At 42.8% G+C, this 23,205-nt stretch overlaps 22 non-coding genes across 22 annotated transcripts; all 22 read right to left on the reverse strand.

Moving 5' to 3' along the window:
* Positions 1–51: 51 nt before the first annotated feature.
* Positions 52–125, reverse strand: TRNAT-AGU. Its single transcript has one exon. It is a non-coding gene; the product is annotated as a tRNA-Thr (tRNA).
* Positions 126–2,900: 2,775 nt separating this feature from the next.
* Positions 2,901–2,982, reverse strand: TRNAS-GCU. The gene has a single exon. It is a non-coding gene; the product is annotated as a tRNA-Ser (tRNA).
* A 588-nt stretch (positions 2,983–3,570) lies between these two features.
* Positions 3,571–3,644, reverse strand: TRNAT-AGU. The gene has a single exon. It is a non-coding gene; the product is annotated as a tRNA-Thr (tRNA).
* An 850-nt stretch (positions 3,645–4,494) lies between these two features.
* Positions 4,495–4,576, reverse strand: TRNAS-GCU. The gene has a single exon. It is a non-coding gene; the product is annotated as a tRNA-Ser (tRNA).
* A 586-nt stretch (positions 4,577–5,162) lies between these two features.
* On the reverse strand, positions 5,163–5,236 carry TRNAT-AGU. The gene has a single exon. It is a non-coding gene; the product is annotated as a tRNA-Thr (tRNA).
* An 850-nt stretch (positions 5,237–6,086) lies between these two features.
* Positions 6,087–6,168, reverse strand: TRNAS-GCU. The gene has a single exon. It is a non-coding gene; the product is annotated as a tRNA-Ser (tRNA).
* A 588-nt stretch (positions 6,169–6,756) lies between these two features.
* TRNAT-AGU lies at positions 6,757–6,830 on the reverse strand. The gene has a single exon. It is a non-coding gene; the product is annotated as a tRNA-Thr (tRNA).
* Positions 6,831–7,684: 854 nt separating this feature from the next.
* On the reverse strand, positions 7,685–7,766 carry TRNAS-GCU. Its single transcript has one exon. It is a non-coding gene; the product is annotated as a tRNA-Ser (tRNA).
* Positions 7,767–8,353: 587 nt separating this feature from the next.
* Positions 8,354–8,427, reverse strand: TRNAT-AGU. Its single transcript has one exon. It is a non-coding gene; the product is annotated as a tRNA-Thr (tRNA).
* An 851-nt stretch (positions 8,428–9,278) lies between these two features.
* Positions 9,279–9,360, reverse strand: TRNAS-GCU. The gene has a single exon. It is a non-coding gene; the product is annotated as a tRNA-Ser (tRNA).
* Positions 9,361–9,942: 582 nt separating this feature from the next.
* TRNAT-AGU lies at positions 9,943–10,016 on the reverse strand. Its single transcript has one exon. It is a non-coding gene; the product is annotated as a tRNA-Thr (tRNA).
* Positions 10,017–10,862: 846 nt separating this feature from the next.
* TRNAS-GCU lies at positions 10,863–10,945 on the reverse strand. The gene has a single exon. It is a non-coding gene; the product is annotated as a tRNA-Ser (tRNA).
* Positions 10,946–11,531: 586 nt separating this feature from the next.
* TRNAT-AGU lies at positions 11,532–11,605 on the reverse strand. Its single transcript has one exon. It is a non-coding gene; the product is annotated as a tRNA-Thr (tRNA).
* Positions 11,606–12,458: 853 nt separating this feature from the next.
* Positions 12,459–12,540, reverse strand: TRNAS-GCU. Its single transcript has one exon. It is a non-coding gene; the product is annotated as a tRNA-Ser (tRNA).
* Positions 12,541–13,125: 585 nt separating this feature from the next.
* TRNAT-AGU lies at positions 13,126–13,199 on the reverse strand. Its single transcript has one exon. It is a non-coding gene; the product is annotated as a tRNA-Thr (tRNA).
* Positions 13,200–14,051: 852 nt separating this feature from the next.
* TRNAS-GCU lies at positions 14,052–14,133 on the reverse strand. The gene has a single exon. It is a non-coding gene; the product is annotated as a tRNA-Ser (tRNA).
* A 585-nt stretch (positions 14,134–14,718) lies between these two features.
* TRNAT-AGU lies at positions 14,719–14,792 on the reverse strand. Its single transcript has one exon. It is a non-coding gene; the product is annotated as a tRNA-Thr (tRNA).
* Positions 14,793–15,645: 853 nt separating this feature from the next.
* TRNAS-GCU lies at positions 15,646–15,727 on the reverse strand. The gene has a single exon. It is a non-coding gene; the product is annotated as a tRNA-Ser (tRNA).
* Positions 15,728–16,313: 586 nt separating this feature from the next.
* TRNAT-AGU lies at positions 16,314–16,387 on the reverse strand. Its single transcript has one exon. It is a non-coding gene; the product is annotated as a tRNA-Thr (tRNA).
* Positions 16,388–19,260: 2,873 nt separating this feature from the next.
* Positions 19,261–19,335, reverse strand: TRNAT-AGU. Its single transcript has one exon. It is a non-coding gene; the product is annotated as a tRNA-Thr (tRNA).
* A 2,941-nt stretch (positions 19,336–22,276) lies between these two features.
* Positions 22,277–22,358, reverse strand: TRNAS-GCU. Its single transcript has one exon. It is a non-coding gene; the product is annotated as a tRNA-Ser (tRNA).
* Positions 22,359–22,943: 585 nt separating this feature from the next.
* Positions 22,944–23,017, reverse strand: TRNAT-AGU. The gene has a single exon. It is a non-coding gene; the product is annotated as a tRNA-Thr (tRNA).
* Between the last annotated feature and the right edge of the window lie 188 nt (positions 23,018–23,205).

Consider the following 23,205-nt stretch of genomic DNA (forward strand, 5'->3'; position numbering starts at 1 on the left):
GTGTACTACTCACAGAACATTTGAAAAGGGGACTTTGAGGTGGGAGAAATGAGGCACCACTGGGAGTTGAACCCAGGATCTCCTGTTTACTAGACAGGTGCTTTAACCAACTAAGCCATGGTGCCATGCACCCACTAGATAGGTCTATGTTATGAGCCTACAGTGAACTATAGACAGAAACTATGACATGGTGACCTTTCCGGTCACGTAGCCTGGGCAGTTTGTTCAACTGGTTTTCTTTCCTCTTGCAAACTGGACTCTTTGTGGCTCATTTCTATACTTCATATCTTTCTTTTCATGGCGTGGTTTGAGATTATCCCATTAGACATCGAAGTCTGTCCAATTGTTCTCTTATGGCAGCAGTCTTCCACGTCTAACCTCCACTTGCTTGTGATTTTTTTTATTTTCTCTTCTAGAAAAACATTCATATCGAATCTGTCTTTTATCTTGATGATTTTTGTAGCGCACTTGTGGCCCCCGTTTGCATTCAATTTCTCCGAGGTCCATTTCTTTCTGTCGTATTTTGCCAATCCTCATTCCTCTGAAGCACCATTTTTCAACCGTTCTTCAATTACCTCCACTACTACTGGGTATTTATTTCTGTTTTTCTTTAATTTCTTGCAACTGGAAATGAGGCGCTTGTGCAGTAAATTATGATATCACCCAGTTGCATGATGCATCAAGGAAATGTGAACATAGACTTTCCCTAAATGGTAAGAAAAACATAGAGATTTCAGAATGCAAAGCAGGGAAGATAAGATATACCGTATTTTCACGCAAATAACACGCACCCGTATAAAACGCGCACACGTGTATAGCGCGCAGAAATCACGATGATAAGCACAAAAACTTTGGTATAACGCGCTCACGATTATACCGCGCATGCTGCCCGACTCTCCGTTCACCCCCCCTGACTTCCGTGCACTGCCCCGCCTCTCCGTGCGCTGTCCCGACTCTCCGTTCACCCCCCCTGACTTCCGTGCACTGCCCCGCCTCTCCGTGCGCTGTCCCGACTCTCCGTTCACCCCCCCTGACTTCCGTGCACTGCCCCGCCTCTCCGTGCGCTGTCCCGACTCTCCGTTCACCCCCCCCCTGACTTCCATGCACTGCCCTGACTTTCCGTGCGCTGTCCCGACTCTCCCTTCACCCCCCTGACTTCCGTGCACTGCCCCGCCTCTCCGTGCGCTGTCCCGACTCTCCGTTCCCCCCCCCCCCGATGTCCGATTCATCTCCCCCCCCCCCGGCAGGACCATTCGCACCCCCACCCCGAAGGACCGCCGACTCCCCGACAATATCGGGCCAGGAGGGAGCCCAAACCCTCCTGGCCACGGCGACCCCCTAACCCCACCCCGCACTACATTACGGGCAGGAGGGATCCCAGGCCCTCCTGCCCTCGACGCAAACCCCCCTCCCCCCCAACGACCGTCCCCCCCCCCAAGAACCTCCGCCCGCCCCCCCCGCCGACCCGCGCCCCCCCTGGCGACCCCCACGACGCCCCCACCCCCCTTCCCCGTACCTTTGGTAGTTGGGCCAGAAGGGAGCCCAAACCCTCCTGGCCACGGCGACCCCCTAACCCCACCCCGCACTACATTACGGGCAGGAGGGATCCCAGGCCCTCCTGCCCTCGACGCAAACCCCCCTCCCCCCCAACGACCGTCCCCCCCCCAAGAACCTCCGACCGCCCCCCCAGCCGACCCGCGACCCCCCTGGCCGACCCCCACGACCCCCCCACCCCCCTTCCCCGTACCTTTGGAAGTTGGCCGGACAGACGGGAGCCAAACCCGCCTGTCCGGCAGGCAGCCAACGAAGGAATGAGGCCGGATTGGCCCATCCGTCCTAAAGCTCCGCCTACTGGTGGGGCCTAAGGCGCGTGGGCCAATCAGAATAGGCCCTGGAGCCTTAGGTCCCACCTGGGGGCGCGGCCTGAGGCACATGGGCCCAACCCGACCATGTGCCTCAGGCCGCGCCCCCAGGTGGGACCTAAGGCTCCAGGGCCTATTCTGATTGGCCCACGCGCCTTAGGCCCCACCAGTAGGCGGAGCTTTAGGACGGATGGGCCAATCCGGCCTCATTCCTTCGTTGGCTGCCTGCCGGACAGGCGGGTTTGGCTCCCGTCTGTCCGGCCAACTTCCAAAGGTACGGGGAAGGGGGGTGGGGGGGTCGTGGGGGTCGGCCAGGGGGGTCGCGGGTCGGCTGGGGGGGCGGTCGGAGGTTCTTGGGGGGGGGACGGTCGTTGGGGGGAGGGGGGTTTGCGTCGAGGGCAGGAGGGCCTGGGATCCCTCCTGCCCGTAATGTAGTGCGGGGTGGGGTTAGAGGGTCGCCGTGGCCAGGAGGGTTTGGGCTCCCTTCTGGCCCGATATTGTCGGGAAGTCGGCGGTCCTTCGGGGTGGGGGTGCGAGTGGTCCTGCCGGGGGGGGGGGGGGATGTATCGGACGTCGGGGAGTCGGCCGGGCAAGAGGGCTTGGGCTCCCTCTTGCTCCGATCGTGGATGCGGGTGCGGGTGGGAGCGCGTGCGAGTGGTCGTTCGGGGTGGGGGTGCGAGTGGTCCTGCTGGGGGGGTGAGTCGGGCGGGGTGGGAACTATGTTTTAAAACTTTCGTATACCGCGCTCACGCATATAACGCGCGAGGGGTATGCGCGGTAGGTAAAAACGCGTATAACGCGCGCGTTATATGCGTGAAAATACGGTACATGACTCTGCAATTGCACATTCCTTCTCAATAAAGCATAAAGTTGCAAAAGATGCGTTTATGTACAGAATCCTACCTCTGCTGATTGAAAGCAAAACCTGGCCTAGGCAGTCAGACCACAGCTGTATCTTCTTCATGGCATGGTAATGGTGGAAAGAACAGAAATAAGCTGTTTTGTTACGGAAAGGCCTAGGTAAAACCAAAACCTTAACGACAAGGATGGGGTTTGAACCCATGCATGCAGAGCACAATGGATTAGCAGTCCATCGCCTTAACCACTCGGCCACCTTATCTTGTAAATCTAATTGACAAAACTTTCCCAAGTATTTCAAATCTTTTTTTTTTTCTTCCCTCAAACTCTTCCAATCTTCACGTTATGGGAAGTTTTTTTTTTTGTTTGTTTTAACTTCCACAGAAGAATCACTCATTTATGAAAAAGAGTTTTGCTGCTACCGTTGTATCAAATTCTCCTCTAAGATTGGATGTAGAAAAGTTGTCATTCTCCATCAATCACTTCAGCGCTATCCTTCTTCTGTTTGAAGCATTGTTTCTATCGATTAGAGCCTATCCTAAATTCAGGGTCCCTTCTATAGCGGTCACATCTCACTCGTATGCCTCTGTTTGGCTGGACTAGGAGGGCACGCTTGTGAGAGTGACACTACCTAAACTCAAGCTTTATCAATAATGAATTCTCCGGAGAGAAAAGAGTACACATGTTGGGTGTCGGTATTTTATAAAGAATCATTCTTTGGAGATTTAATTAAAGTGAATGTTCCAAAGACAACACTCTTCTCTGTTTTTCCATACTTGATTTATAAATTTGAACAGCTGTGTACTACTCACGGAACATTTGAAAAGGGGACTTTGAGGTGGGAGAAATGAGGCACCACTGGGAGTTGAACCCAGGATCTCCTGTTTACTAGACAGGTGCTTTAACCAACTAAGCCATGGTGCCATGCACCCACTAGATAGGTCTATGTTATGAGCCTACAGTGAACTATAGACAGAAACTATGACATGGTGACCTTTCCGGTCACGTAGCCTGGGCAGTTTGTTCAACTGGTTTTCTTTCCTCTTGCAAACTGGACTCTTTGTGGCTCATTTCTATACTTCATATCTTTCTTTTCATGGCGTGGTTTGAGATTATCCCATTAGACATCGAAGTCTGTCCAATTGTTCTCTTATGGCAGCAGTCTTCCACGTCTAACCTCCACTTGCTTGTGATTTTTTTTATTTTCTCTTCTAAAAAAACATTCATATCGAATCTGTCTTTTATCTTGATGATTTTTGTAGCGCACTTGTGGCCCCCGTTTGCATTCAATTTCTCCGAGGTCCATTTCTTTCTGTCGTATTTTGCCAATCCTCATTCCTCTGAAGCACCATTTTTCAACCGTTCTTCAATTACCTCCACTACTACTGGGTATTTATTTCTGTTTTTCTTTAATTTCTTGCAACTGGAAATGAGGCGCTTGTGCAGTAAATTATGATATCACCCAGTTGCATGATGCATCAAGGAAATGTGAACATAGACTTTCCCTAAATGGTAAGAAAAACATAGAGATTTCAGAATGCAAAGCAGGGAAGATAAGATATACATGACTCTGCAATTGCACATTCCTTCTCAATAAAGCATAAAGTTGCAAAAGATGCGTTTATGTACAGAATCCTACCTCTGCTGATTGAAAGCAAAACCTGGCCTAGGCAGTCAGACCACAGCTGTATCTTCTTCATGGCATGGTAATGGTGGAAAGAACAGAAATAAGCTGTTTTGTTACGGAAAGGCCTAGGAAAAACCAAAACCTTAACGACAAGGATGGGATTTGAACCCATGCATGCAGAGCACAATGGATTAGCAGTCCAACACCTTAACCACTCGGCCACCTTGCCTTGTTAGGCTAAGTGACAAAACTTTCCCAAGTATTTCTAATCTTATTTTTTTTCTTCCCTCAAATTCTTCCAATCTTCACGTTATGGGAAGTTTTTTTTTGTTTGTTTTAACTTCCACAGAAGAATCACTCATTTATGAAAAAGAGTTTTGCTGCTACCGTTGTATCAAATTCTTCTCTAAGATTGGATGTAGAAAAGTTGTCATTCTCTATCAATCACTTCAGCGCTATCCTTCTTCTGTTTGAAGCATTGTTTCTATCGATTAGAGCCTATCCTAAATTCAGGTTCCTTCTATAGCGGTCACATCTCACTCGTATGCCTCTGTTTGGCTGGACTAGGAGGGCACGCTTGTGAGAGTGACACTACCTAAACTCAAGCTTTATCAATAATGAATTCTCTGGAGAGAAAAGAGTACACATGTTGGGTGTCGGTATTTTATAAAGAATCATTCTTTGGAGATTTAATTAAAGTGAATGTTTCCAAAGCCAACACTCTTCTCTGTTTTTCCATACTTGATTTATAAACTTGAACAGCTGTGTACTACTAACGGAACATTTGAAAATAGGACTTTGAAGTGGAAGAAATGAGGCACCACTGGGAGTTGAACCCAGGATCTCCTGTTTACTAGACAGGTGCTTTATCCAACTAAGCCATGGTGCCATGCACCCACTAGATGTGTCTATGTTATGAGCCTACAGTGAACTATAGACAGAAACTATGACATGGTGACCTTTCCGGTCACGAAGCCTGGGCAGTTTGTTCAACTGGTTTTCTTTCCTCTTGCAAACTGGACTCTTTGTGGCTCATTTCTATACTTCATATTTTTCTTTTCATGGCGTGGTTTGAGATTATCCCATTAGACATCTAAGTCTGTCCAATTGTTCTCTTATGGCAGCAGTCTTCCACGTCTAACCTCCACTTGCTTGTGATTTTTTTTATTTTCTCTTCTAGAAGAACATTCATATCGAATCTGTCTTTTATCTTGATGATTTTTGTAGCGCAATTGTGGCCCCCGTTTGCATTCAATTTCTCCGAGGTCCATTTCTTTCTGTCGTATTTTGCCAATCCTCATTCCTCTGAAGCACCATTTTTCAACCGTTCTTCAATTACCACCTCTACTACTGGGTATTTATTTCTGTTTTTCTTTAATTTCTTGCAACTGGAAATGAGGCGCTTGTGCAGTAAATTATGATATCACCCAGTTGCATGATGCATCAAGGAACTGTGAACATAGACTTTCCCTAAATGGTAAGAAAAACATGGAGATTTCAGAATGCAAAGCAGGGAAGATAAGATATACATGACTCTGCAATTGCACATTCCTTCTCAATAAAGCATAAAGTTGCAAAAGATGCTTTTATGTACAGAATCCTACCTCTGCTGATTGAAAGCAAAACCTGGCCTAGGCAGTCAGACCACAGCTGTATCTTCTTCATGGCATCATAACGGTGGAAAGAACAGAAATAAGCTGTTTTGTTACGGAAAGGCCTAGGTAAAACCAAAACCTTAACGACAAGGATGGGGTTTGAACCCATGCATGCAGAGCACAATGGATTAGCAGTCCATCGCCTTAACCACTCGGCCACCTTATCTTGTTAATCTAATTGACAAAACTTTCCCAAGTATTTCAAATCTTTTTTTTTTTTCTTCCCTCAAACTCTTCCAATCTTCACATTATGGGAAGTTTTTTTTTTGTTTGTTTTAACTTCCACAGAAGAATCACTCATTTATGAAAAGAGTTTTTGCTGCTACCGTTGTATCAAATTCTCCTCTAAGATTGGATGTAGAAAAGTTGTCATTCTACATCAATCACTTCAGCGCTATCCTTCTTCTGTTTGAAGCATTGTTTCTATCGATTAGAGCCTATCCTAAATTCAGGTCCCTTCTATAGCGGTCACATCTCACTCGTATGCCTCTGTTTGGCTGGACTAGGAGGGCACGCTTGTGAGAGTGACACTACCTAAACTCAAGCTTTATCAATAATGAATTCTCCGGAGAGAAAAGAGGACACATATTGGGTGTCGGTATTTTATAAAGAATCATTCTTTGGAGATTTAATTAAAGTGAATGTTTCCAAAGACAACACTCTTCTCTGTTTTTCCATACTTGATTTATAAATTTGAACAGCTGTGTACTACTCACGGAACATTTGAGAAGGGGACTTTGAGGTGGGAGAAATGAGGCACCACTGGGAGTTGAACCCAGGATCTCCTGTTTACTAGACAGGTGCTTTAACCAACTAAGCCATGGTGCCATACACACACTAGATGTGTCTATGTTATGAGCCTACAGTGAACTATAGACAGAAACTATGACATGGTGACCTTTCCGGTCACGTAGCCTGGGCAGTTTGTTCAACTGGTTTTCTTTCCTCTTGCAAACTGGACTCTTTGTGGCTCATTTCTATACTTCATATCTTTCTTTTCATGGCGTGGTTTGAGATTATCCCATTAGACATCGAAGTCTGTCCAATTGTTCTCTTATGGCAGCAGTCTTCCACGTCTGACTTCCACTTGCTTGTGATCTTTTTTTTATTTTCTCTTCTAGAAGAACATTCATATCGAATCTGTCTTTTATCTTGATGATTTTTGCAGCGCACTTGTGGCCCCTGTTTGCATTCAATTTCTCTGAGGTCCTTTTCCTTCTGTCGTATTTTGCCAATCCTCATTCCTCTGAAGCACCATTTTTCAACCGTTCTTCAATTACTTCCTCTACTACAGGGTATTTATTTCTGTCTTTCTTTAATTTCTTTTGCAGCAGGGAATGAGGCGCTTGTGCAGTAAATGATGATATCAACCAGTTGCGTACTGCATCCAGGAAATGTGAACATAGACTTACCCTAAATGATAAGAAAAACATGGAGATTTCAGAATGCAAAGCAGGGAAGATAAGATATACATGACTCTGCAATTGCACATTCCTTCTCAATAAAGCATAAGGTTGCAAAAGATGCGTTTATGTACAGAATCCTACCTCTGCTGATTGAAAGCAAAACCTGGCCTAGTCAGTTAGACCACGGCTGTATCTTCTTCATGGCATGGTAATGGTGGAAAAAACAGAAATAAGCTGTTTTGTTACGGAAAGGCCTAGGTAAAACCAAAACCTTAACGACAAGGATGGGATTTGAACCCATGCATGCAGAGCACAATGGATTAGCAGTCCATCGCCTTAACCACTCGGCCACCTTGTCTTGTTAGTCTAAGTGACAAAACTTTCCCAAGTATTTCTAATCTTATTTTTTTTCTTCCCTCAAATTCTTCCAATCTTCACGTTATGGGAAGTTTTTTTTTGTTTTGTTTTAACTTCCACAGAAGAATCACTCATTTATGAAAAAGAGTTTTGCTGCTACCGTTGTATCAAATTCTCCTCTAAGATTGGATGTAGAAAAGTTGTCATTCTCCATCAATCACTTCAGCGCTATCCTTCTTCTATTTGAAGCATTGTTTCTATCGAATAGAGCCTATCCTAAATTCAGGTCCCTTCTATAGTGGTCACATCTCACTCTTATGCCTCTGTTTGGCTGGACTAGGAGGGCACGCTTGTGAGAGTGACACTACCTAAACTCAAGCTTTATCAATAATGAATTCTCCGGAGAGAAAAGAGTACACATGTTGGGTGTCGGTATTTTATAAAGAATCATTCTTTGGAGATTTAATTAAAGTGAATGTTTCCAAAGCCAACACTCTTCTCTGTTTTTTCATACTTGATTTATAAACTTGAACAGCTGTGTACTACTAACGGAACATTTGAAAATGGGACTTTGAAGTGGAAGAAATGAGGCACCACTGGGAGTTGAACCCAGGATCTCCTGTTTACTAGACAGGTGCTTTAACCAACTAAGCCATGGTGCCATGCACCCACTAGATAGGTCTATGTTATGAGCCTACAGTGAACTATAGACAGAAACTATGACATGGTGACCTTTCCGGTCACGTAGCCTGGGCAGTTTGTTCAACTGGTTTTCTTTCCTCTTGCAAACTGGACTCTTTGTGGCTCATTTCTATACTTCATATCTTTCTTTTCATGGCGTGGTTTGAGATTATCCCATGAGACATCTAAGCCTGTCCAATTGTTCTCTTATGGCAGCAGTCTTCCACGTCTGACCTCCACTTGCTTGTGATTTTTTTTTTTTTCTCTTCCAGAAGAACATTCATATCGAATCTGTCATTTATCTTGATGATTTTTGTAGCGCACTTGTGGCCCCCGTTTGCATTCAATTTCTCCGAGGTCCATTTCTTTCTGTCGTATTTTGCCAATCCTCATTCCTCTGAAGCACCATTTTTCAACCGTTCTTCAATTACCTCCTCTACTACTGGGTATTTATTTCTGTTTTTCTTTAATTTCTTGCAACTGGAAATGAGGCACTTGTGCAGTAAATTATGATATCACCCAGTTGCATGATGCATCAAGGAAATGTGAACATAGACTTTCCCTAAATGGTAAGAAAAACATGGAGATTTCAGAATGCAAAGCAGGGAAGATAAGATATACATGACTCTGCAATTGCACATTCCTTCTCAATAAAGCATAAGGTTGCAAAAGATGCGTTTATGTACAGAATCCTACCTCTGCTGATTGAAAGCAAAACCTGGCCTAGGCAGTCAGACCACAGCTGTATCTTCTTCATGGCATCGTAACGGTGGAAAGAAACAGAAATAAGCTGTTTTGTTACGGAAAGGCCTAGGTAAAACCAAAACCATAACGACAAGGATGGGATTTGAACCCATGCATGCAGAGCACAATGGATTAGCAGTCCATCACCTTAACCACTCGGCCACCTTGTCTTGTAAATCTAAGTGACAAAACTTTCCCAAGTATTTCAAATCTTTTTTTTTTCTTCCCTCAAACTCTTCCAATCTTCACGTTATGGGTAAGTTTTTTAGTTTTTTTAAACTTCCTCAGAAGATCACTTATTTATGAAAAAGAGTTTTGCTGCTACCGTTGTATCAAATTCTCCTCTAAGATTGGATGTAGAAAAGTTATCATTCTCCATCAATCACTTCAGCGCTATCCTTCTTCTGTTTGAAGCATTGTTTCTATCGATTAGAGCCTATCCTAAATTCAGGTCCCTTCTATAGCGGTCACATCTCACTCGTATGCCTCTGTTTGGCTGGACTAGGAGGGCACGCTTGTGAGAGTGACACTACCTAAACTCAAGCTTTATCAATAATGAATTCTCCGGAGAGAAAAGAGTACACATGTTGGGTGTCGGTATTTTATAAAGAATCATTCTTTGGAGATTTAATTAAAGTGAATGTTTCCAAAGCCAACACTCTTCTCTGTTTTTCCATACTTGATTATAAACTTGAACAGCTGTGTACTACTAACGGAACATTTGAAAATGGGACTTTGAAGTGGAAGAAATGAGGCACCACTGGAAGTTGAACCCAGGATCTCTTGTTTACTAGACAGGTGCTTTAACCAACTAAGCCATGGTGCCATGCACCCACTAGCTGTGTCTATGTTATGAGCCTACAGTGAACTATAGACAGAAACTATGACATTGTGACCTTTCCGGTCAAATAGCCTGGGCAGTTTGTTCAACTGGTTTTCTTTCCTCTTGCAAACTGGACTCTTTGTGGCTCATTTCTATACTTCATATCTTTCTTTTCATGGCGTGGTTTGAGATTATCCCATTAGACATCTAAGTCTGTCCAATTGTTCTCTTATGGTAGCTGTCTTCCACGTCTGACCTCCACTTGCTTGTGATTTTTTTTTTTTTCTCTTCCAGAAGAACATTCATATCGAATCTGTCTTTTATCTTGATGATTTTTGTAGCGCACTTGTGGCCCCCGTTTGCATTCAATTTCTCTGAGGTCCTTTTCCTTCGGTCGTATTTGCGAATCCTCATTCCTCTGAAGCACCATTTTTCAACCGTTCTTCAATTACCTCCTCTACTACTGGGTATTTATTTCTGTCTTTAATTTCTTGCAGCAGGGAATGAGGCGCTTGTGCAGTAAATGATGATATTACCCAGTTGCGTGCAACATCCAGGAAATGTGAACATAGACTTACCATAAATGGTAAGAAAAACATGGAAATTTCAGAATGCAAAGCAGGGAAGATAAGATATACATGACTCTGCAATTGCACATTCCTTCTCAATAAAGCATAAGGTTGCAAAAGATGCGTTTAATGTACAGAATCCTACCTCTGCTGATTGAAAGCAAAACCTGGACTAGGCAGTCAGACCACAGCTGTATCTTCTTCATGGCATGGTAATGGTGGAAAGAACAGAAATAAGCTGTTTTGTTACGGAAAGGCCTAGGAAAAACCAAAACCTTAACGACAAGGATGGGATTTGAACCCATGCATGCAGAGCACAATGGATTAGCAGTCCAACGCCTTAAACCACTCGGCCACCTTGTCTTGTTAGGCTAAGTGACAAAACTTTCCCAAGTATTTCTAATCTTATTTTTTTTCTTCCCTCAAATTCTTCCAATCTTCACGTTATGGGAAGTTTTTGTTTGTTTGTTTTAACTTCCACAGAAGAATCACTCATTTATGAAAAAGAGTTTTGCTGCTACCGTTGTATCAAATTCTCCTCTAAGATTGGATGTAGAAAAGTTGTCATTCTCCATCAATCACTTCAGCGCTATCCTTCTTCTATTTGAAGCATTGTTTCTATCGAATAGAGCCTATCCTAAATTCAGGTTCCTTCTATAGCGGTCACATCTCACTCGTATGCCTCTGTTTGGCTGGACTAGGAGGGCACGCTTGTGAGAGTGACACTACCTAAACTCAAGCTTTATCAATAATGAATTCTCCGGAGAGAAAAGAGTACACATATTGGGTGTCGGTATTTTATAAAGAATCATTCTTTTTAGATTTATTAAAGTGAATGTTTCCAAAGCCAACACTCTTCTCTGTTTTTCCATACTTGATTTATAAACTTGAACTGCTGTGTACTACTAACAGAACATTTGAAAATGGGACTTTGAGGTGGAAGAAATGAGGACACCACTGGGAGTTGAACCCAGGATCTCCTGTTTACTAGACAGGTGCTTTACCCAACTAAGCCATGGTGCCATGCACCCACTAGATATGTCTATGTTATGAGCTTACAGTGAACTATAGACAGAAACTATGACATGGTGACCTTTCCGGTCACGCAGCCTGGGCAGTTTGTTCAACTGGTTTTCTTTCCTCTTGCAAACTGGACTCTTTGTGGCTCATTTCTATACTTCATATCTTTCTTTTCATGGCGTGGTTTGAGATTATCCCATGATACATCTAAGTCTGTCCAATTGTTCTCTTATGGCAGCAGTCTTCCACGTCTGACCTCCACTTGCTTGTGACTTTTTTTTTTATCTCTTCCAGAAGAACATTCATATCGAATCTGTCTTTTTATCTTGACGATTTTTGTAGCGCACTTGTGGCCCCCGTTTGCATTCAATTTCTCCGAGGTCCTTTTCCTTTTGTCGTATTTTGCCAATCCTCATTCCTCTTAAGCACCATTTTTCAACTGTTCTTCAATTACCTCCTCTACTACTGGGTATTTATTTCTGTCTTTCTTTAATTTCTTGCAGCAGGGAGTGAGGCGCTTGTGCAGTAAATGATGATATTACCCAGTTGCGTGCAGCATCCAGGAAATGTGAACATAGACTTACCATAAATGGTAAGAAAAAACATGGAGATTTCAGAATGCAAAACAGGGAAGATAAGATATACATGACTCTGCAATTGCACATTCCTTCTCAATAAAGCATAAGGTTGCAAAAGATGCGTTTAATGTACAGAATCCTACCTCTGCTGATTGAAAGCAAAACCTGGACTAGGCAGTCAGACCACAGCTGTATCTTCTTCATGGCATGGTAATGGTGGAAAGAACAGAAATAAGCTGTTTTGTTACGGAAAGGCCTAGGAAAAACCAAAACCTTAACGACAAGGATGGGATTTGAACCCATGCATGCAGAGCACAATGGATTAGCAGTCCAACGCCTTAACCACTCGGCCACCTTGTCTTGTTAGGCTAAGTGACAAAACTTTCCCAAGTATTTCTAATCTTATTTTTTTTCTTCCCTCAAATTCTTCCAATCTTCACGTTATGGGAAGTTTTTGTTTGTTTGTTTTAACTTCCACAGAAGAATCACTCATTTATGAAAAAGAGTTTTGCTGCTACCGTTGTATCAAATTCTCCTCTAAGATTGGATGTAGAAAAGTTGTCATTCTCCATCAATCACTTCAGCGCTATCCTTCTTCTATTTGAAGCATTGTTTCTATCGAATAGAGCCTATCCTAAATTCAGGTTCCTTCTATAGCGGTCACATCTCACTCGTATGCCTCTGTTTGGCTGGACTAGGAGGGCACGCTTGTGAGAGTGACACTACCTAAACTCAAGCTTTATCAATAATGAATTCTCCGGAGAGAAAAGAGTACACATATTGGGTGTCGGTATTTTATAAAGAATCATTCTTTTTAGATTTATTAAAGTGAATGTTTCCAAAGCCAACACTCTTCTCTGTTTTTCCATACTTGATTTATAAACTTGAACTGCTGTGTACTACTAACAGAACATTTGAAAATGGGACTTTGAGGTGGAAGAAATGAGACACCACTGGGAGTTGAACCCAGGATCTCCTGTTTACTAGACAGGTGCTTTAACCAACTAAGCCATGGTGCCATGCACCCACTAGATATGTCTATGTTATGAGCTTACAGTGAACTATAGACAGAAACTATGACATGGTGACCTTTCCGGTCACGCAGCCTGGGCAGTTTGTTCAACTGGTTTTCTTTCCTCTTGCAAACTGGACTCTTTGTGGCTCATTTCTATACTTCATATCTTTCTTTTCATGGCGTGGTTTGAGATTATCCCATGATACATCTAAGTCTGTCCAATTGTTCTCTTATGGCAGCAGTCTTCCACGTCTGACCTCCACTTGCTTGTGACTTTTTTTTTATCTCTTCCAGAAGAACATTCATATCGAATCTGTCTTTTTATCTTGACGATTTTTGTAGCGCACTTGTGGCCCCCGTTTGCATTCAATTTCTCCGAGGTCCTTTTCCTTTTGTCGTATTTTGCCAATCCTCATTCCTCTTAAGCACCATTTTTCAACTGTTCTTCAATTACCTCCTCTACTACTGGGGTATTTATTTCTGTCTTTTCTTTAATTTCTTGCAGCAGGGAGTGAGGCGCTTGTGCAGTAAATGATGATATTACCCAGTTGCGTGCAGCATCCAGGAAATGTGAACATAGACTTACCATAAATGGTAAGAAAAACATGGAGATTTCAGAATGCAAAACAGGGAAGATAAGATATACATGACTCTGCAATTGCACATTCCTTCTCAATAAAGCATAAGGTTGCAAAAGATGCGTTTAATGTACAGAATCCTACCTCTGCTGATTGAAAGCAAAACCTGGACTAGGCAGTCAGACCACAGCTGTATCTTCTTCATGGCATGGTAATGGTGGAAAGAACAGAAATAAGCTGTTTTGTTACGGAAAGGCCTAGGAAAACCAAAACCTTAACGACAAGGATGGGATTTGAACCCATGCATGCAGAGCACAATGGATTAGCAGTCCAACGCCTTAACCACTCGGCCACCTTGTCTTGTTAGGCTAAGTGACAAAACTTTCCCAAGTATTTCTAATCTTATTTTTTTTCTTCCCTCAAATTCTTCCAATCTTCACGTTATGGGAAGTTTTTGTTTGTTTGTTTTAACTTCCACAGAAGAATCACTCATTTATGAAAAAGAGTTTTGCTGCTACCGTTGTATCAAATTCTCCTCTAAGATTGGATGTAGAAAAGTTGTCATTCTCCATCAATCACTTCAGCGCTATCCTTCTTCTATTTGAAGCATTGTTTCTATCGAATAGAGCCTATCCTAAATTCAGGTTCCTTCTATAGCGGTCACATCTCACTCGTATGCCTCTGTTTGGCTGGACTAGGAGGGCACGCTTGTGAGAGTGACACTACCTAAACTCAAGCTTTATCAATAATGAATTCTCCGGAGAGAAAAGAGTACACATATTGGGTGTCGGTATTTTATAAAGAATCATTCTTTTAGATTTATTAAAGTGAATGTTTCCAAAGCCAACACTCTTCTCTGTTTTTCCATACTTGATTTATAAACTTGAACTGCTGTGTACTACTAACAGAACATTTGAAAATGGGACTTTGAGGTGGAAGAAATGAGGACACCACTGGGAGTTGAACCCAGGATCTCCTGTTTACTAGACAGGTGCTTTAACCAACTAAGCCATGGTGCCATGCACCCACTAGATATGTCTATGTTATGAGCTTACAGTGAACTATAGACAGAAACTATGACATGGTGACCTTTCCGGTCACGCAGCCTGGGCAGTTTGTTCAACTGGTTTTCTTTCCTCTTGCAAACTGGACTCTTTGTGGCTCATTTCTATACTTCATATCTTTCTTTTTCATGGCGTGGTTTGAGATTATCCCATGATACATCTAAGTCTGTCCAATTGTTCTCTTATGGCAGCAGTCTTCCACGTCTGACCTCCACTTGCTTGTGACTTTTTTTTTATCTCTTCCAGAAGAACATTCATATCGAATCTGTCTTTTTATCTTGACGATTTTTGTAGCGCACTTGTGGCCCCCGTTTGCATTCAATTTCTCCGAGGTCCTTTTCCTTTTGTCGTATTTTGCCAATCCTCATTCCTCTTAAGCACCATTTTTCAACTGTTCTTCAATTACCTCCTCTACTACTGGGTATTTATTTCTGTCTTTCTTTAATTTCTTGCAGCAGGGAGTGAGGCGCTTGTGCAGTAAATGATGATATTACCCAGTTGCGTGCAGCATCCAGGAAATGTGAACATAGACTTACCATAAATGGTAAGAAAAACATGGAGATTTCAGAATGCAAAACAGGGAAGATAAGATATACATGACTCTGCAATTGCACATTCCTTCTCAATAAAGCATAATGTTGCAAAAGATGCGTTTAATGTACAGAATCCTACCTCTGCTGATGAAAGCAAAACCTGGCCTAGTCAGTTAGACCACGGCTGTATCTTCTTCATGGCATGGTAATGGTGGAAAGAAACAGAAATAAGCTGTTTTGTTACGGAAAGGCCTAGGGTAAAACCAAAACCTTAACGACAAGGATGGGATTTGAACCCATGCATGCAGAGCACAATGGATTAGCAGTCCATCGCCTTAACCACTCGGCCACCTTGTCTTGTTAGTTTAAGTGACAAAACTTTCCCAAGTATTTCTAATCTTATTTTTTTTCTTCCCTCAAATTCTTCCAATCTTCACGTTATGGGAAGTTTTTTTTTGTTTGTTTTAACTTCCACAGAAGAATCACTCATTTATGAAAAAGAGTTTTGCTGCTACCGTTGTATCAAATTCTCCTCTAAGATTGGATGTAGAAAAGTTGTCATTCTCCATCAATCACTTCAGCGCTATCCTTCTTCTATTTGAAGCATTGTTTCTATCGAATAGAGCCTATCCTAAATTCAGGTCCCTTCTATAGTGGTCACATCTCACTCTTATGCCTCTGTTTGGCTGGACTAGGAGGGCACGCTTGTGAGAGTGACACTACCTAAACTCAAGCTTTATCAATAATGAATTCTCCGGAGAGAAAAGAGGACACATGTTGGGTGTCGGTATTTTATAAAGAATCATTCTTTGGAGATTTAATTAAAGTGAATGTTTCCAAAGACAACACTCTTCTCTGTTTTTCCATACTTGATTTATAAATTTGAACAGCTGTGTACTACTCACGGAACATTTGAAAAGGGGACTTTGAGGTGGGAGAAATGAGGCACCACTGGGAGTTGAACCCAGGATCTCCTGTTTACTAGACAGGTGCTTTAACCAACTAAGCCATGGTGCCATACACACACTAGATGTGTCTATGTTATGAGCCTACAGTGAACTATAGACAGAAACTATGACATGGTGACCTTTCCGGTCACGTAGCCTGGGCAGTTTGTTCAACTGGTTTTCTTTCCTCTTGCAAACTGGACTCTTTGTGGCTCATTTCTATACTTCATATCTTTCTTTTCATGGCGTGGTTTGAGATTATCCCATTAGACATCGAAGTCTGTCCAATTGTTCTCTTATGGCAGCAGTCTTCCACGTCTGACTTCCACTTGCTTGTGATTTTTTTTTAATTTTCTCTTCTAGAAGAACATTCATATCGAATCTGTCTTTTATCTTGATGATTTGAACCCATGCATTCAGAGCACAATGGATTAGCAGTCCAACGCCTTAACCACTCGGCCACCTTGTCTTGTTAGGCTAAGTGACAAAACTTTCCCAAGTATTTCTAATCTATTTTTTTTCTTCCCTCAAATTCTTCCAATCTTCACGTTATGGGAAGTTTTTGTTTGTTTGTTTTAACTTCCACAGAAGAATCACTCATTTATGAAAAAGAGTTTTGCTGCTACCGTTGTATCAAATTCTCCTCTAAGATTGGATGTAGAAAAGTTGTCATTCTCCATCAATCACTTCAGCGCTATCCTTCTTCTATTTGAAGCATTGTTTCTATCGAATAGAGCCTATCCTAAATTCAGGTTCCTTCTATAGCGGTCACATCTCACTCGTATGCCTCTGTTTGGCTGGACTAGGAGGGCACGCTTGTGAGAGTGACACTACCTAAACTCAAGCTTTATCAATAATGAATTTCTCCGGAGAGAAAAGAGTACACATATTGGGTGTCGGTATTTTATAAAGAATCATTCTTTGGAGATTTATTAAAGTGAATGTTTCCAAAGCCAACACTCTTCTCTGTTTTTCCATACTTGATTTATAAACTTGAACTGCTGTGTACTACTAACAGAACATTTGAAAATGGGACTTTGAGGTGGAAGAAATGAGGCACCACTGGGAGCAGTGTTCCCTCTAAAGCGGGCGGGTGTAGTGAGCAAACTTTTTCACTGTGAGCTAAAAATATCGGGCGCCAGCAAGTTATGAGCCAAATAAATATGTTGTCAAGGCATCAGCCAGCTTAAGTTCCAGGCCAGTTATGGAACTGAATTTAAGATTTGTAGGTTCATGGGGACATACTCTAGTCCAGTATAGTGTAACAGGAAAATTTACAAAGGGAAACTCTCTAAGGCAATAAAGAACACATGGGATTTGCTTATGAAACTGATATGTATTCTCAGCCACATAAACTTCAGCCCTGTCTCTTTTCGGCCAGGTGATATTAACTATTCTATTTCAAGCATGAGTAGGTTTCATTGCAGATGGAAGGGCTATTTTACTAATCATTTAACCTGTCTTAACTGTTTTAGATACAAGGATCCAATGCTGGTAGAGCTATCCTCCCTATTTAACCCGATTAGTATCTGGCCCCAAAACTGTTGTCAAGTACCAGCCAGACTCCACTGAAGAACACAGTATACATAGGCAGCGGAACGCTTTTTTGTTTGGGAGGCCCAAAAGCTGCACCTTAGACCCCTACCCCAGACCTGTCCAAGCTCCTCCCTTGACCTCACCCCCAATAATAATAGCACTAATTGTATACAACCATTTCTTCCATTCATTTTTCATAGACATACAATATAATCTTATTAATAATACACAATGGTAATCACAAAATTAAACTACACAAAGTGCACTCTTTTTTTCTCCCCACCACTGCACAGCATTTCTTCCTCTCTACTCCACCCCCCATGTGCAATGTCTTCCTCTCTCTCTCTCATTCCTTCCCTGCTGCAAAGGGAGTGGGGAAAGCTTGTCACCCCTTTCCCTCACCCCTCCATTATCTTTACTATTTTCTTTCCCCCTTTATTTATCTCCTTCCATCCAGTATGTGTTCTTTCCTCCCACTTTCCATTCAGCATCTGCTCTCTCCCTCTCAACTGACATCCATCTGCCTTCTTGCTCTCTCTCCCTTCTTCTCACTTCCATCATCTGTCCCATTCTCTCTCTCATCTCCTTCCATTCCATCATCTGCTCCTATCTCTCTCCCCCCTCTCCAACTTCCATTATCTGCCCCCTTCCCCTTACCTTTGCGGGTCACTTTCTTTCCCCTGAGGTGGCTCATGTCAGAGGGGAAGCTTTGGCCGAGCAGAACCGCTTGCAAGGAACAGTGGAACTTACTTGATTGATGTCGATGCTGGGGCCCGTTGCCGTTTGAAGAAGAAAAAAAAAAAAAGGTGGAAAAAAGGGACCTGCAAAGGCGAGAGGAAGGGAAACCTTCAGGACAGCTGCTCTTTGCCCTCCTTCAGTGGGCCAAGAATCCAGACCAGCAGCGGCAGCTCTGTATATTTTTAACTTCGGCACAGAGCTGCCCCTAATCAATAGTTTAGCGCGGTTTCATGAAGCAGCTTCGGGGCCTTTGCTAGGCCGGCCCACATCGCATCATCGAAGCGGGCCGGCATAGCAAAGGCCCCGAAGCTGCCTCATGAAACCGCGCTAAACTATTGATTAGGGGCAGCTCTGTGCCGAAGTTAAAAATATACAGAGCTGCCGCTGCTGGTCTGGAGGTGCGGAGACAAGGCAGGAGGCAAACGCGGTGGAAGGCAGGAGTCCCGGCGAAGGCAGGAGTCCAGGCACCGCGACTGCAACAGGAAGTTGCAAGTCAGCTGACGCCGGCCTTTCGTTGCGGCAGGGACCGAATCCTTCGCGGACCGGCAAGATTTTTTTGCGGACCGGCGGTTGAAGAACTGTGCTCTACACTGTGTGCGCTGTGACGATAAACTTGTGCGCTGCGAGGTAATATTTTGTGCGCCAACGCACGCCAGCGCAGCTTAGCGGGAACACTGACTGGGAGTTGAACCCAGGATCTCCTGTTTACTAGACAGGTGCTTTAACCAACTAAGCCATGGTGCCATGTACCCACTAGATATTACATTACATTACATTACATTACATTACATTAGGGGTTTCTATTCCGCCATTACCTTGCGGTTCAAGGCGGATTACAAAAGGTTAATTTAAAAAGGACAGAATTACAATGATTATCTAGAGAGGTAAGTTGTAGATCTTAAGAGCATTTAGAGGTCGTGTTGTTATTGCTGTTTCAGGAATTTCTTGAAAAGTGTGGTTTTTATTTCTTTTCTGAATGTCTTATAGTCTGGGGTGGTCATCAGAAGGTTGGAGATCTGGTTGTCCAGTCTTGCGGCTTGAGTGGCTAGGAGGCCGTCGTGTAGTTTTGTTCTTTTTACTTCTTTGATTGGGGGGGGTATGAATGGGGAGTGCGTTTTTCTGTGTCTGGTACTGGGTGCTTGGATGAGGCGATTGTTCAGGTATGATGGGCTGTCTCCGTGTAGGGTTTTAAATAATATGCAGTAGAATTTGAAATGGATTCTTTCTTGGATTGGGAGCCAGTGTGAGTTGATGAAGGCTTCAGTGATGTGGTCATGTTTTTTCAATGAGAAGATGAGTCTCAAAGCTGTATTTTGGATTGTTTGGAGTTGTTTTATCGTAGTTGCAGGACATGGAAGGAAGAGTATGTTACAGTAGTCCAATATACCTAGTATTAGTGATTGTACTATAAGTTGGAATTGTGTTCTTTCAAAGAATTTTCGGACTTGTCTCAGGTTTCTCATGATTGCGAAAGATTTTTGAATTGTTTTGTTTATTTGCGGTTGCATTGTGCAGCATCTGTCTATGGTCATGCCTAGTAGTTTTATGGTGGTTTGGATGGGATATTTGGTTGCGTTTATGTCTAGGTTGGTTGTGGTTTGGATCTTGTCATTTTCTAGGAGGATGAATTTGGTTTTGTCTTGGTTGAGTTTAAGTTTGTGATTTTTCATCCAGGTTGTGACTGCTTCAAGTGTTTGGTGAAGTTTGTCTGTCATGGTAGGTTTAGAATGGTCATATGGGACGAGGATGGTGATGTCATCCGCATAACTATAGGAGGTTATGCCTAGATTGTCCAGATGCGTTCCTAGAGAAGCAGTGTAGAGATTGAAGAGGGTGGGGGATAGTGGAGATCCTTGTGGTACGCCGCAGGGGTTTGACCAGGATTCTGACTTTTCTTTGTTTGATTTTACACTGTAGGTTCTGAGTTTTAGGAATCCTTCAAACCAGGAGTATACTTTATCTGAGATGCCTATTGCATCTAAGATCTGTAGAAGGATGTTGTGGTCTACTAGGTCGAATGCCGCCGATAGGTCCAGTTGTATGAGTAGCATTTTTTTCCCTGTACTAAGTTGTTGTCTGACGGTATCCATAAGGGAGCCTAGTAGTGTCTCTGTGCTGAAGTTTGTTCTGAAGCCTGATTGCATGGGGTGGAGTAGGTTATGGTCCTCTATGTAATTGGTGAGTAGTTTGGCTACTAGGCCTTCTATAATTTTGACATATAGCGGAATTGAGGCTATAGGTCTGAAGTTAGATGGGAGGTTTTGTGGTGCTTTTGGGTCTTTTTGGATTGGGGTGATGACAATTTCGCTGAGGTCAGCAGGGAATGTGCCTTCTGTGAGCGTGAATTGGATCCATTGTAGAGTTATGGTGCGGAATTTTACACTAGAGGTGGTAAGGAGATATGAGGGGCAATGGTTGAGGTCACAGGAGGCATGGCTGTATTTTTTGTAGCATTTGTTGAACTCTGACCATTGTATGTTAGGGAATTGAGTCCAAATTCTGTCTGCTGCGATTGCCTCTTTTCCTGTAGGGTGGATTGTGATTGGATTTTGATGGGATGGGTTAAGGATGAGTGTGGCTCTGGTGTTGGTGATTTTGTTCTTGAAGTGTTCTGCTAAGAGGGTGGGTGATGGTGGAGGTGTGTTCGAGGAGGTAGTGTATGGTTTGGTGTCTGTTAATTCTTTCAGGATTTGGAATATTTTTTTGGAATCTTGGGTTTCCGTGCCTATGAGATTAGTATAGTAGCTTTTCCTCTTATCTTTTAGTAGATTTTTGTATTGTTTGTTGATTTTTTCCCAATCGGTTTTTGTTTGATCTTGGTTCTTTTTCCTCCATTTTCTTTCTATGATATGTCTATGTTATGAGCTTACAGTGAACTATAGACAGAAACTATGACATGGTGACCTTTCCGGTCACGCAGCCTGGGCAGTTTGTTCAACTGGTTTTCTTTCCTCTTGCAAACTGGACTCTTTGTGGCTCATTTCTATACTTCATATCTTTCTTTTCATGGCGTGGTTTGAGATTATCCCATGATACATCTAAGTCTGTCCAATTGTTCTCTTATGGCAGCAGTCTTCCACGTCTGACCTCCACTTGCTTGTGACTTTTTTTTTATCTCTTCCAGAAGAACATTCATATCGAATCTGTCTTTTTATCTTGACGATTTTTGTAGCGCACTTGTGGCCCCCGTTTGCATTCAATTTCTCCGAGGTCCTTTTCCTTTTGTCGTATTTTGCCAATCCTCATTCCTCTTAAGCACCATTTTTCAACTGTTCTTCAATTACCTCCTCTACTACTGGGTATTTATTTCTGTCTTTCTTTAATTTCTTGCAGCAGGGAGTGAGGCGCTTGTGCAGTAAATGATGATATTACCCAGTTGCGTGCAGCATCCAGGAAATGTGAACATAGACTTACCATAAATGGTAAGAAAAACATGGAAATTTCAGAATGCAAAGCAGGGAAGATAAGATATACATGACTCTGCAATTGCACATTCCTTCTCAATAAAGCATAAGGTTGCAAAAGATGCGTTTAATGTACAGAATCCTACCTCTGCTGATTGAAAGCAAAACCTGGCCTAGGCAGTCAGACCACAGCTGTATCTTCTTCATGGCATGGTAATGGTGGAAAGAACAGAAATAAGCTGTTTTGTTACGGAAAGGCCTAGGAAAAACCAAAACCTTAACGACAAAGATTGGATTTGAACCCATGCATGCAGAGCACAATGGATTAGCAATCCAACGCCTTAACCACTCGGCCACCTTGTCTTGTTAGGCTAAGTGACAAAACTTTCCCAAGTATTTCTAATCTTATTTTTTTTCTTCCCTCAAATTCTTCCAATCTTCACGTTATGGGAAGTTTTTTTTTGTTTGTTTTAACTTCCACAGAAGAATCACTCATTTATGAAAAAGAGTTTTGCTGCTACCGTTGTATCAAATTCTTCTCTAAGATTGGATGTAGAAAAGTTGTCATTCTCCATCAATCACTTCAGCGCTATCCTTCTTCTGTTTGAAGCATTGTTTCTATCGATTAGAGCCTATCCTAAATTCAGGTCCCTTCTATAGCGGTCACATCTCACTCTTATGCCTCTGTTTGGCTGGACTAGGAGGGCACGCTTGTGAGAGTGACACTACCTAAACTCAAGCTTTATCAATAATGAATTCTCCGGAGAGAAAAGAGTACACATGTTGGGTGTCGGTATTTTATAAAGAATCATTCTTTGGAGATTTAATTAAAGTGAATGTTCCAAAGACAACACTCTTCTCTGTTTTTCCATACTTGATTTATAAATTTGAACAGCTGTGTACTACTCACAGAACATTTGAAAAGGGGACTTTGAGGTGGGAGAAATGAGGCACCACTGGGAGTTGAACCCAGGATCTCCTGTTTACTAGACAGGTGCTTTAACCAACTAAGCCATGGTGCCATGCACCCACTAGATAGGTCTATGTTATGAGCCTACAGTGAACTATAGACAGAAACTATGACATGGTGACCTTTCCGGTCACGTAGCCTGGGCAGTTTGTTCAACTGGTTTTCTTTCCTCTTGCAAACTGGACTCTTTGTGGCTCATTTCTATACTTCATATCTTTCTTTTCATGGCGTGGTTTGAGA

The sequence above is a fragment of the Geotrypetes seraphini genome, chromosome 11 (genome assembly GCF_902459505.1).
Source record: "Geotrypetes seraphini chromosome 11, aGeoSer1.1, whole genome shotgun sequence".
Lineage (NCBI taxonomy): Eukaryota > Metazoa > Chordata > Amphibia > Gymnophiona > Dermophiidae > Geotrypetes > Geotrypetes seraphini.